This window comes from Pollicipes pollicipes, unplaced genomic scaffold, assembly GCF_011947565.3.
Source record: "Pollicipes pollicipes isolate AB1234 unplaced genomic scaffold, Ppol_2.1 Scaffold_4881;HRSCAF=5763_pilon_pilon_pilon, whole genome shotgun sequence".
NCBI classification, from domain to species: domain Eukaryota; kingdom Metazoa; phylum Arthropoda; class Thecostraca; order Pollicipedomorpha; family Pollicipedidae; genus Pollicipes; species Pollicipes pollicipes.
The window spans coordinates 7,782,031-7,795,289 of record NW_023596576.1 but is presented as its reverse complement, the minus strand read 5'-3'; the positions used below and the strand labels follow the sequence as shown (position 1 = coordinate 7,795,289).

General features: G+C 58.0%; 1 pseudogene; it reads left to right on the top strand.

The window, feature by feature from the left end:
• Positions 1-879: 879 nt before the first annotated feature.
• Positions 880-13,259, top strand: part of LOC119099721 (3'-5' RNA helicase YTHDC2-like) — a 111,822-nt pseudogene continuing 99,442 nt past the window's right edge.

Below are 13,259 nucleotides of genomic sequence, written 5' to 3'. Positions count from 1 at the left end.
AAGGAACGCAGGTCAACAACGTACAATTCATGTACATATACATTCATGTACAACAATGTATGGTGCGTAGCTCACCATGAGTAGCAGACCATATGTCGTTTGGCATAGCGGCCGGGTCTCCACACGACAGGTGAATCAGTCTCCACACGACAGGTGAATCAGTGGCGACAATATAGTGTTTAAGTTGCGCGGAAAGGGCGTTTGGGCATTTATTTGGTAGATAAAGCAAAAACGTCAAATATCATGTGATTCACTCTAAGATCTTGAGTTGCCGTCATTTGAGGAGCTAATGTTATGGTTGCGAGGTCAAGCCAACCCGCTGCACCTAACATGGGGACGCCACTACGAAGAAGAATTAAAAAAAAATATATATTTGCGTGATGGTCATTTTTGCACCGCTTTTGCAATATTTCTGCAAAATATGGCGGGTCCAAGCCGACGCTAGCAAACTCTATTGGGGGTATTTATTTATAATTGGGGGTAGAGCCCTCACAAAGCAATACAAATGGACATCTGTGACTGACATAATTTTGGCCTCCCTGTTAAAGTCCTGCTTGTACATAGGTGCCAGACGATTGCGGGACAAACTCATCTGGGGGGGGAGGAGCAAATTGGACATGTGCGAGGGTACAGTAGTCCACTCAATAAAGGTCAAATCCACACTCATGCCTAAGGCATTCGGCTGCCGAGATCTCGTCCGCCTATTTCGTGCCCGTTGCGGGAGGCCAACGAAGTGACTCTCCGTGACGTCACGCACCGACACATGCAGAGTGTAAACAAAGGGTCTGGTGACTGGCCGGCGTACCGGGCCTTGATGCGACGTGCCCACCGGCATACCCGGCGTGCTGTATGTGGTGTGGTGTGCGCGGGTATGCGTGAAGAACGTCGTTTTATATTTTGATTGTAAGATCGCTGCCTTTTGCTGTAAGTTGTCGATTGCCACTCATCTTCTTTTCTGCTTTTTCCGACGTATGGCCTATGCTTTCGGCTCGCTCTAGGTATAACCCGAATCATCACCAGTGGTTGCGTTGTGTGCATGCAGGTGCAGGTAAAGCTGGTCAATCTTAATTAGAAATAGCTGTCATCATACCATGCCTATTGCACAAATGTCTTCATTGAATTTTTCAGATTAAGTAGAAAATTGTGGAATCAAAGAACATTTTGTTGGACTATAAAAGATGTGACTGATGATACAAACATGAACTGTGAAGATCACATGTTACTATTACACTCTGCAGTCCTTGTGAAGAAATGAATTAACAGTGAAAAAACACTCACTAGCTCCATGTTTGCTGCATGTGTTTTGCCTGGTAGCTCAGTTGTCATATGTTAGCTCACCTGTATGTATGTATTTTATAGCACACAACACAGCACATATATTTTACAGGTTGTGTATGTATTTTAAAGGATTGCAGGCTACCTGTGATATGCATTTCACAGGATCACAGGTAATATCACCTGTATCACACACCATGTGTATTTGCCTACTTACGGCACTGAGTTTGAGCTACAAATGATGTTTTTTCCTGATTGGAGGACTTTTATGGAAGTGGTTAAGGCAGTACTGGTTTCCAGGTAAATTTGCTGTTAAAATCTTGATGGTATCATCTCAACACTACAGACTCTGCTGGTTTTTCTAGCAGTGTAAAGTCGTTAAATAGAAATGGAGTGCTTAGGTACAACTTATGATAGCATTATGACATTGTAAAATGAAATAGAACAACTAAAGAAAGAGAAGATTATTTGCTGGAATTCACCTGCTGGTATGTTGATGTATAGAATCACTTTTTAACCCTGGACAGCAGGGACCTCCATTTGGTGCATCTGTGACTTTTCTGCTTCATAGGTGGCAATGTGGGCTGTTGACAGAAAATTAATTCAGGTAATGTAGAGCACAGCGTCATTGTGCAGGATTATGACACTAAATGTGAGGTCAACTAAAAAATAATGGGGCATTGGGATTGAGAAAAGATTGTTTTATTTGCTGAAAGTAGTTTTCCCTTATTGACTACCCGAGAATATTCTGAGAAAATAGGCGGAAGCCATACAAAGCACTTTTCTATTAGATAATGAAAGCTGCATTTTTTTTTTTTTGCTTTCACCATGTAGACCTGGAAAAATGGCCTTGCTCTCTTCACATGACAACTGCAATTTGAGGCAGTTTGTCAGAATGTGCTGATCTTCAGGAAATACCTAGCTAAGTGCAAGTGGTATTGGTAAAAATAACATTTCAGCCACATTATTCAGAATACCAAATGTGATGTGTGTCTACCGGCATGTGTGTCTGTTGGTTCCAGTGCCACCATGCAGCAGCCTCATTGCAGTGGAGACTCCTTGTCCTTTGCTCACTATACCTTCAACCCAGCACCAAGAAGCATGTATCCTCCATTCATGTATCCTGTGGTGAGCTGAGTGCAACATGCATGTTGACACCATTTGATGTATCTTGTTTTACCATATCAGAACATTTGTGATGTGTTGGAGTATGGTTATGATAACATTAGTGGGTCATTTTGTCTTTAAATGTCAAAGTAATGTGCCTCTGTGCTCTGCTTGACTGTAAATGCCACCCTATGCTCTTTCTCATTAGACATATTTTGACTTGCATGTCTCATTTGCCAAGCATGTATGTGTGTATATGTGCATGTGTGTTTGAGGACCTAGTACGCCCATATTGATTGGGTGCACAGACAGCACTCACACCATTCTGTGATGTACGCCAGATGCCGCGGAAAAAGACACAGCCAGCGATGATCGGCGAGGAGCTGAGGATCGCCGTCACCCTGGCGCTGCAGAACTTCCGGCTGCAGGAGGACCAGGCCGGTAACTAGACTCGGTCCGGCCGTCAGTGTCCGCCGGCGCCGGCGCCTTGGTCGCCTGTGGACACCTTGGGCTCATTTTTCCTCTCTCTCTGATCTGATGATGCTGCCGCTCATGCAGACCGCCGTGTCGACGCCAAGGGGGGCGGGTCCCAGACGGGCTGTGCTGTGCTGACGGCGGCGGACTTGCACGTTGAGCGACACTTCCATCCTACAGATGTGGGATGGTGGGTCTGTGGCTGTTCTCTGTGCACCTCTAAGGTGCCTCTCGCCAACGTGCCGAATTGAGCAGCTTCACCCTTGTCGCCAGAATATGACCTGAACCACGGAAAAATAATAAAGGCTGTCTGTCACTGGACCATTTTACCTGCATTGAGCTCATCACTTATGTGTTATGAATGCAGTCTCTAGTCAATACCAAACGTGGTATATTGGTCCAGTTCTAGTTAGCCATGTGTGCCATTGTCGTGCAATGCTATCCCTTCCCCGGGTTGTTTCAGAAATCGAGTTTCCCTCTTCACTCACATCCACGGAGCGGGCGTACATTCACAAACTGGCCGACTCTACCGGTCTCAAGTCGAAAAGTCGAGGGTAAGGGACACAACACATCGTCCAGAGGCGTTTGATGCTTTTCGCCGTCAGACAGTGAAGATTGCAATTCGTCCTTTCTGGCTGATGTGTGCTTGGGCTGCCGTAGTGGTGCGGCAATTTGCTCTTGCGGTTTCCGAGGTGTTGTACGTTTTGTTGCTGTGCAATGTTGTGTTGTGTAACTATCCACATTTAGTTTGCGATGCGGACTTATTCCCTTCCTACCCTTCATTGCTTTGTTGGAGCAATGGCTTCGGTAATGCATTGATTCCCGTATGCATATCGAACCAAATGAATTGGTTCATCTAATGTATTGATAATCTTCTGTGCTGGAAGAGGTTTGAAGCAGTGTGTTAATGCTGTGCAATGTTCGTTAGTTACATTAGAGCCATCAAACCAGCACACAGCACATGTACCAGCGCAGCCACTAGGGTTCTGTCAAAACTACTAGCAATCGCACATCACGACTGTTAGACCGCACACTCCATATTTCTGCAATCCCGGCAGATATCGCCACGACTGACGACTTACCCTTCCCTGCGCTTGCCTGTCGCAGGAAGGCGGCCAACCGGTTCCTGACGGTGTATAAGAAGAACGGCTCGAGCATCGTGCAGGCGGACGCAGTGTTCCAGCTGGTGCGCATGTCCCGCCACCATGTGAGCTCCCTGCTCTCCAAGTTCCCTGTGACCAACCGCGAGCGCCAGGAGCTGCTGCCGCCCACCGAGCGCGACCGGCTCCTGCAGCCGGAGGGTACGTCGGCGGGCGGGCGGCCTGCGGACCGGCCACCGGGCCTGTCGTGTCGTGGGGGCTGCAGCGGGGGATGCTGCCTGCTGCCTGGCGTGTGATTGGAGGAACGTCTTCAAGTTTTCTGGGGCATGAGTGTTGGCCTATGCTGTTCTTGCTACGGTCGGTTGGTTAGTCGTAACTGAGACTAAGTCTTCGCTGCTTGCTGTTTTTGGATGTGGTCTTACCGGAGTACATCCGCAGAGATCTCCTTCAAAGTGACACTGAAAATGTTAACCGTTGCAGTCACCATTTCCATACCATTCCCGACGTTTTAATTTCAGAGCATCATTTTCCTGGCAAAGATTGGTGACATTAGCATGGCCCTGAAGCTCGTCATGCGTTGTTGTGTGTCCTCATTCCGCGTTGAGAATGCCGGTCCTCCCCGACTCCTGCGCGGACTAAAATCGCGCGCCGTTTCGGTGTCGCCCATCACGACAACTCGCTGGACGGCTTGACTGGTCGGTGATCCGCCGCGACGGTAACGAAGTCATGTGTGACCTGTCATTGACCCGCTTGTGTCCCGCCATGCCATGGCGCGGCGGGCGGTTTGGCCATCGGCACCGGCGGTCGGCATCCGGTTGGTGGACACCGCCTACTCGAGGTGACCCCGGTGACCGATCCATGCCTCTGGCGCCGGTGCGGCTGACTGTCGGATTCCGCTGACCCGTGTATGACCCTGGTGACCTATGTGTGACCGCGGTGACCTTTGTGACCGATGACCTGTATGTGACCAAGGTGACCTTTGTGTGACTCCAGTGACCCATGTATGACCCCGGCGACCTGCGTGTGACCCTGGTGATCTGTGTATGACCGTGATGTGTATGACCCCGGTGACCTGTGTATGACCCGCTGACCTGTGTATGACCCCGCTGACCTGTGTAGCACCCCGGTGATCTATGTATGACCCGGTGACCTGTGTATGACCCAGATTACCTGTTAGACCTCGGTGATCTGTTTTTGACCCCGGTGACTTGTGTGTGACCGCGATGACCCGTGTGTGACCCCGACTGACCTCGCCGCCGACAGTGCGAGACGTGAACCGGGCAACGGGCCGGCTCAACAGCGGCATCCCGCAGGTGCCGTGCGCGCGCGGCGGTGGGGAGCTCAGTCGCGCGGGCCAGGAGCTGCCCATCTGGCCGCTGCGCGACGAGATCCTGCGCACTGTCGCGCAGAATCAGGTCACGCTGCTGGTCGGCGACACCGGCTCGGGCAAGACCACCCAGGTGCGACTGGCCGGCGCGGACATGTGCTGATCTGTGGTGCGGGCGTGCCGTGTGCGATGCTGAGGTAGGCGGGTGTGGCGTGTGAGCCGGCCAGACGGCGGGGTCTCGTGGCAGCAGCAGGGCTTCAGGTGGGGGCACGGCTGAAAGGACATTTTTGTGTCGTCGGTGAGAAGGAGGCAGCTGGATTACGTGACAATTGAGAGGGTGTTGGTAAATCGGGAAACCAGACGCGATGCACACGTGGCGTCTCATTGGCACCGGGATAGTCAGTAATTTCCTAGAGATTTACACAGTTAATCATTTCAGAACAAAGTCCTGTAGGTGAGGGGAATGATTGGGTCGGTACGGATGAGCTGATGGACAACGCTTTGATGAACATTTGAATGGTCTATGGATCGCCAAAATGTGATATCCGTTTGGTATCCATGCTAACGCTTTAAAAATCATATGAATGACGACTGAGTCACCGAATGTAGGACCTATATGGTATCCGTGCGACATCGTAGTACAGGTAAGCAGCTTAACTCGGGCTGCACAAGCGCTTGGTGAGAAGCCATCTTGTCCAGCACACAGCACGGCGTTAGATGTGCAGCTCATCGTGCACTTAACGTGTAGACGCCTTCCTAACGACAAAGATAGGAAGGTCAATGATCTACAATTTGGTGGTTCTTTGTTTTCTCCCCTTCATTAAAAGATGAGATATGCTTACTTATATTGCTGCTGGGAATACATCGGTAATGACAGACAACTTGCATGCTTTAACGAGGAAAGCAAGCGATTTGATAATCACACGCCATGGTGATGCGGGCATCTGTATCGCTTGCCTTACTAGGATGCCTTACCTTACTGATCGCTTCCAGCGCTGATCACGCATTTCAGGCATATACAACTGACAACGGGTAAACTGAAGTGAACGTGTTCGCGAACTGTTGATATATCCAGGACACTCACTGTGCTGTGGTCGGCTTCGCTCTCCCTACAATCGGCGGCGCCTCGTGGCCGGCGCGCCCTCTGCGGCCGGGCTGTCCGGTGTCGGCAGCTGCGTCCTGACGCGGCGCTGGGGGCCGCAGGTGCCGCAGTTCCTGCTGGACCAGTACCAGGCGGGGCCGGCCGCCCGCTGCGCATCCTGTGCACGCAGCCGCGCCGCATCTCGGGCGCTGACCGTAGCCGAGCGGGTGGCGGCCGAGCGTGACGAGCAGATCGGCCAGGACGGTCGGCTACCAGATCCGGCTGGAGAGCAGGTGCGGCTCCGGACGGGCGCCGTCTGGCCGAGTCGCTGCTGCCGGCCGGCGACGGGTCGGACCCGGCGGGCGAAGCGGCCAGATGGGACCGCCGATCGGCCAGATGCAGACGGGACAGGGGTCCAAGTTGACCAGGGAGCGTATGATCTGGACTGGTAGACGCAGATGTGTCGAAAGAGCACCAGACCCGGGCGGGCCGCCATGTCGGGCTAGGGAGCGGCTACAGGATTTGAATCTAATTCTTGGCACCAGGAAGTCCATTGTGCATGTGATACGATAGTGTGGGGCGGAGGAGGGGAGTGGAGTTGGGTGTGGGACGATGTGGGGGTGCGGCCCGAATCCACACGCTGCGCTGTGACCGGCCAAGCGCAGTTTCTGACGGCGTGTATCATCCCACTCCGGCCAGGGTCTCGCCGAAGACGCTGCTGACCTTCTGCACGAGCGGCGTGCTGCTGCGCACACTGATGGGCGGCGACGGTGCGCTGGCCACCGTCACACACGGTGAGAGGCGGCCCGGCCGGACCCGGCAGACCCCGGCCCGGCCCGGCAGACCGTGGCCCGGCCTGAGAGGGGAGAGAGGAGAGGCGTGTTGGAGCGGAGCGGACACGGCAGCTGACGCGGACGGGACACACCCGGACACTGTCTGCCGTTGGCCCTGGTGTCAGGGCTCATCTGGGGAGTTTGCTGTTGTGCCGTGGCGATACTGCTGGGACGTTTGCCAGGTCAAGCTCGTAGCTGGCAGCCAGTAGGTCGTGTGTGGGCTTATGCGCGACGCTTCAACGACATTGTGCTCGACTGATCGACGCTGGCGTGATCAGCTAGGGAGGCGTGGTGCGGTCGCTCACTCGCACCTTCGCCCTCCGAGGGCCAAGTCGCCGATGTGACGCGCGTGTCTGCCCTGCGGCAGTGATCGTGGATGAGATCCACGAGCGGGACCGCTTCGCCGACTTCCTGATGGCCGTGCTGCGCGACAGCATCTCCAAGTACCGCAACCTCAAGATCATCCTCATGTCGGCCACCATGGACACGCAGCTGTTCGTCAAGTACTTCCACGTCTGCCCCGTCGTCAAGAGTGCGTGTGGCGCCCGCCCTGTGTGTGGGATGACTGGGGGGGGGGGGGGGAGGGGAAGGGAACATGTGGGGTTGAGATGATGTGGGGTGGTTGATGCGGCGGGAGTGATAAGACGCGGGTCGGCCGTGCGTCATAGCCGCGGCTGTGGGGATGATTCGTTTTTAGTGCACTGGCTAGTGTCTGCAGTAATTCGGGCATAGCCTTCCAGCACAGAGACTGATTTACATAAAAATATTGCAGCTTGAGGTGACGAGGCTGCTAGATTTCCGACAATGGGCTACATTTGCACTTCTTTCTTCTAGCAGAGCTGCCAGATGCTGCATTGACCAGACATTATTTGGAGCCAGCGACACATGAGTTACCTCTGCCCTCTGAGGCCACTCGTTTGTAGCTTGCCTCGCTGAGCACGCTGCGCGCTCTGCAGCCGTCGTGGTCGTACGCTCCGCTGCCCCTCGCGCTGTCTTCGCCTGTCCACCTCTGCGCTGCGGCCGCGTGCTCACCCGCGCTCCTCGTATACAGTCCCGGGCAAGATGTTCGAGGTGAAGGAGTACTTCCTGGAGGACGCGCTGCGCGACACGGGCTTCACTTCGGCGGCCATGGAGCGCGTGCGCGCCGAGCTGCGCACCCAGCAGGCGCTCAGCTCGTGGACCGAGCGCGCCAACGAGAACCGGCGGCCGGCGCCGCCGCCGCGCTCGACCGGCCCAGCATCCCGGCGCCGATCCTCGGACAGCAGTCGGAGGGGGGGCTGGAGCGGTGGCGGCGGGCCGGGCCGGGCCGGAGCCGAAGCTGCGGCTGGGCGGGCTGGGCCTGGGCTGGGCTGGGCTGGGCTGGTGGGCTGGGCTGGGCTGGGCTGGCCTGGGGCTGGGCTGGGCTGGGCTGGGCTGGGCTGGGCTGGGCTGGGCCTGGGCTGGGCGGGGCTGGGCTGGGCTGGGCTGGGCTGGGCTGGGCTAGGTTGGACTGGAGCTGACCTGCCGGGTGGTAATAGTACGGGGTGGTGATCACGTCACGCGGGACGGCTGCTGTAGCTGTTACGGGCAATCGGGGAGCGTTCCAGTTCCTGTCGGTAGCTACCAGTCGCCCCTCACCGGAACATACCCGGCTCACCGGAGCGACATCGGCTGCTAGTCGTCAGTCGGGGGTACGCCGCTCCTCGAACATGGGGCAGTGGCGGCCTGTTTCAGCCGCCGCGAGGTGTCGCTAGGGGCGCCTGTCCAGCGCGGCCCGGTGCGGTGCGGGTGACGGGGGCCGTCCGCGCCGCCAGCCGACGACCCGACCGAACGGAGCTGGAGCCGTGGCTGGTGGACCTGATGACCGCTGCATCAGCGCCGCCTGGCTCTCCGCCTCGGATGACGCCTTCACCCAGCTGCTGCACCTCATCATGACCGAGAACGTCTCGGTCGACTACCAGGTGAGACGCGCCGGGGGTTCACGTGCTGTCGGGGCTGCTGAGAGCCTGCCCATCCACCGTCGACAGCTGGTCTGCGGGCTGAAACTGTCGTACTACTGGACAGCCATGAAGAAGGCTTGTTTGTTCGGAATTTTGGTAAGTGTTGTGTTTTTGCTTTAGCTGATCTAGGATTCAGGGCTCGGCATGAGGCTTGAGTGGAGCCATGCTGCGCCAGTTCGATTATGTCACGCTTTGGCCTGATTTCCTGTTGTTTACCAATACCAAATAGGGAGGCCGTGTTGTCCGGTTTGGACATCTGTCTCGTCATGGTCGCTCCCGTGTCCCCGGTCTGCTCCCTCCGTCCCCTGTCACTCTGGCGCGTATTCCGTCAGTCCCGTTACGCTGACCTCCCTCGACCTCTCGGGCCGGCCGCAGCACTCGGCCACCTCGGCGACCGCCCCTGATGGTGTCCGCCGGCCGAGGCAACCTCAACGGCCGTGGAGGCAGGCTGCTGAACCTGGGCGCAGCACGGCCCGTGCGCGCCAGCTAACGGCTGGGACGGCGCGCGACTGGGCGATGCGCACCCAGCAGACCGAGGCGTGGAGGCTGCTGGACGCGTACCGGGTGAGGACGGCGGGCGGGGCTGGGCGGCGCTGGCGCACGGCGGATGGATAGCGGGCGAAGCTACCATGTACTTGGTCCGCGGCGCGCGATCGTGGGCGAGCCTCCGATCACACTTTGGTCCCACATAGACAACGGGAGCTCACCTCGTGGTGGTGCTGACCGTTCAGAGTGGCGGGGAAACCCTGCTCGCGCAGTGGCCTGTGCTGTGTACCCGCGGACCCTCTGCTGAGCACGCGTCAGTGAGGTGAGACAGGCCTCGTGACGCGGCGTCGTCATCCGCAGTCCGACGCTGACCGCCGACCAGGAGGCGGCCGACAGTCAGCTGTCGGAGGAGGACCGCCAGCTGCTGCAGTGCTACCAGCTCAGCCACGACGAGCGCGTCGACGTGGACCTGGTGGTGGCGCTGCTGAAGTGATCTGTACCGGCAAGCAGCCCGGTGAGCCGAGCTCGGTGGCGGCATGGCAACCTGGGAGAGCGAGGCCGCGGCTGGCACACTCGGAAGACCGGGTGGGCGGCGGTTGTAAGGGATGAGGGCATGTTGGATGAAGGAACGGCTGGAGACCGTTGCTCTGCGTGGATGCTCCGTGCAGTGTGCTGTCTTCGACACGCATGCCCGTTATTCGCCACAGAACCCGGAAGAGCTGCATTGCACGTGCCCCTTTCGTCAGGGCTGCCGCGTGGAGACCAGTGGTTATGGCGTCGATATCAAGATACACCTCACTGTTGAGCCATTGTTAGTACTGGTTCCTGGCCCGTACGCTGGCCATCACTGCCTGTGTTAGTCAGCCTTCGGCCGACAGCGACCCCCGCCGCACGTCTCGTCCCGACCTGACGCCCGGCCGGCACCGTGTTCCGCCAGGGAGTGCACTGGTCTTCCTGCCGGGGTACGATGACCTGGTGCGGGTGCGCGAGGTGCTGTCCGAGTCCCGCTGGTTCACTGAGGGCGGACAGCACACCCTGTTTGTGCTGCACTCCAACATGCAGGTAAGTGGGGCAGCCACGGTCGCCGCGCCGTGGATCTGTTGTAATTTGTGTAGTGTCATGTTGACACGCTCGTTACGTTACGCAGGTCACGTTACGCAGGTCAGGTCACGGTCACGTGGGGACGTTCATTACCTTACGCACTTCCCTTGAAATTGCTGCGTGTTACGATATGCACACGGTCCTGCAGTGTGTTCGAACCTTGGGGCAACACAGGCTCCAAAGCTGTCCCCAGTTCGACCCGGACCTGTTCCGCCCCGACTGTGGCCTGTCCCCACCCAATCCTACTCTGCCCCTACTCCGACCGTGGCCTGTCCTCACCCCAACCCTGACCTGTCCCCACTCAGACCCTGACCTGTCCTCACCCGACCCTGACCTGTCCTCACCCCGACCCTGACCTGTCCCCACTCCGACCTGACCTGTCCTCACCCCGACCCTGACCTGTCCCCACTCCGACCCTGACCTGTCCCCACTCCGACCCTGACCTGTCCCAATCCGACCCTGACCTGCCCCAATCCGACCATGACCTGTTCCCGCTCCGACCCTGACCTGTTCTCACACCGACCCTGACCTGACCCAATTCGACCCTGACCTGTCCCCAATCCAACCCTGACCTGTTCCCGCTCCGACCCTGACCCGTCCTCACCCCGACCCTGACCTGACCCAATCCGACCCTGACCTGTCCTCACCCCGACCCTGACCTGTTACGCTTCGACCCTGACCTGTCCCCAATCTGCCCGACCTGTTCCCGCTTCGACCCTGACCTGTTTCCACTCCGACCTGAATTGTCCCCGTTGTTACCCTGACTTATCCCACTCCGACATGACATGTCCCCACTTTGATCCTGACCTTTCCCCACTCGACCCTGGCCTGTTCCCATTCCGACCTTGACCTGGCCACACTCCGACCCTAGCCTAACCTGTCCCTCCTCCGACGCTGACATCTCGGCGGCCCCACCTGACCTCGTTCTGCCGGCCGCAGAGCGGCGACCAGCGGCGCGTCTTCCAGCCGGCGGCGCCCGGCACGCGCAAGGTGGTGCTCTCCACCAACATCGCCGAGACGAGCGTAACCATCCAGGACATCGTGTGTCGTCATCGATACGGCAAGGTCAAGGAGGTACGGCCGCGCTCACCGCCGCCGGAAAATGAGCTGATGGAGGCGCTGTTTTTGTGTGAGGGGGGGGGGAGCAGGCGTGTTGGTGATGGGAGATACTAGAAAGCTCTCGCCAACTCAGTGTGTGAATGCAGGCAGTCACCGCTCGCGCTGTAAGCCTGCTGGTGTTTGGTCGCTGTGGTCGTCAGCGGCCAGTCCGCGCTCACCCCTGGTCGCTCGCTCATCACGCGCCGACGTCGCCGCTTGACCGCGTCGTGGCGTGCGGCCGCCGGCAGAAGTCGTTCGACTCGATCACGGGCGTCTCGCAGCTGCGGCCCACCTGGGTCAGCCGCGCGTCGGCCGTGCAGCGCCCGCGCCGCGCCGGCCGCTGCCAGCCGGGCGTCTGCTACCATCTGTTCTCGCGCAGCCGCTTCCTGGCGCTGCAGCCGTACCAGACGCCCGAGATACTGCGGAGCCGCTGCAGGTGGGACGGCCGCCTTCTGGCGGGGGGCGCTGCTGCTGGGCGTGGGGGGGGATTGCTCGGGCCGTCGAGTCGAGGCCCTCCGGACGGCGCCACTTGGATGCGTCTGCGTTGGGGTCACGCCAGAAAGTGGCGTAGATCAGCGTGTGGGTATTGGTTTCGGGAGCCGTCTGCCTGGTTCCGTCAGGACGAACGTCCAGCTCTGAACACAGTACTGTGTGGACCCCCATGACGTTGCTAGGCTGGCAGAAGCCCTGAGGGCCGGGGCAGGATCTCGGGTCCTGCGTGCTTCCGAGCGCCGCCACCGTGACTCGTGATCGGGCCGTCCCTGGTCCGGCGATCGACGCTGCGCCCCGACCGTCCGGCAGGAACTGTGTCTGAACAGCAAGATGCTGTCGCCACCCAACACACCGATCGCCGATTTCCTGGCCAAGACGCCGAGCGCCCCGTTCATGGTCACCAGAGCTGCCGTCCAGCTGCTCAAGGTGAGCGGCCGCAGCGACGTGTGATGACGTGACTGGCTTGGAGGGTTCGCGGATGACGGCCGCGTCTGTCGCATCGTAAGCATTTGCGTGTGTTTCATGGTAGTCATCTAACCGCGCCGATTGTCGTGGAGAACGGCGTATTTTTGGACGGGAGCCGGGCTTGAACCTCACGCGACCTTCCGCTCGTGGTCGGGAGGTGAACACTCCCTCAACAGCAGCTGGGCCATCTCCTACTCCCCTTCGATGAAGATCCGCTCGTTCTGCAGACGAGTGGCAGCCTGCTGTGTCTAGCGCCGCCGCGCTCCGTCCGCAGACGATCGACGCGCTGGACCGTGGAGGACGTGACCGAGCTGGGCCACCACCTGCTCGACCTGCCGTGGAGCGCGCCTCGGCAAGGTGTCTTACCCATCGTGCTCAAGTGCTGGACACGGTGCTCACCATTGTCTGCTGCCTGGCGCACCGGTGAGGCGCGCGAACTCG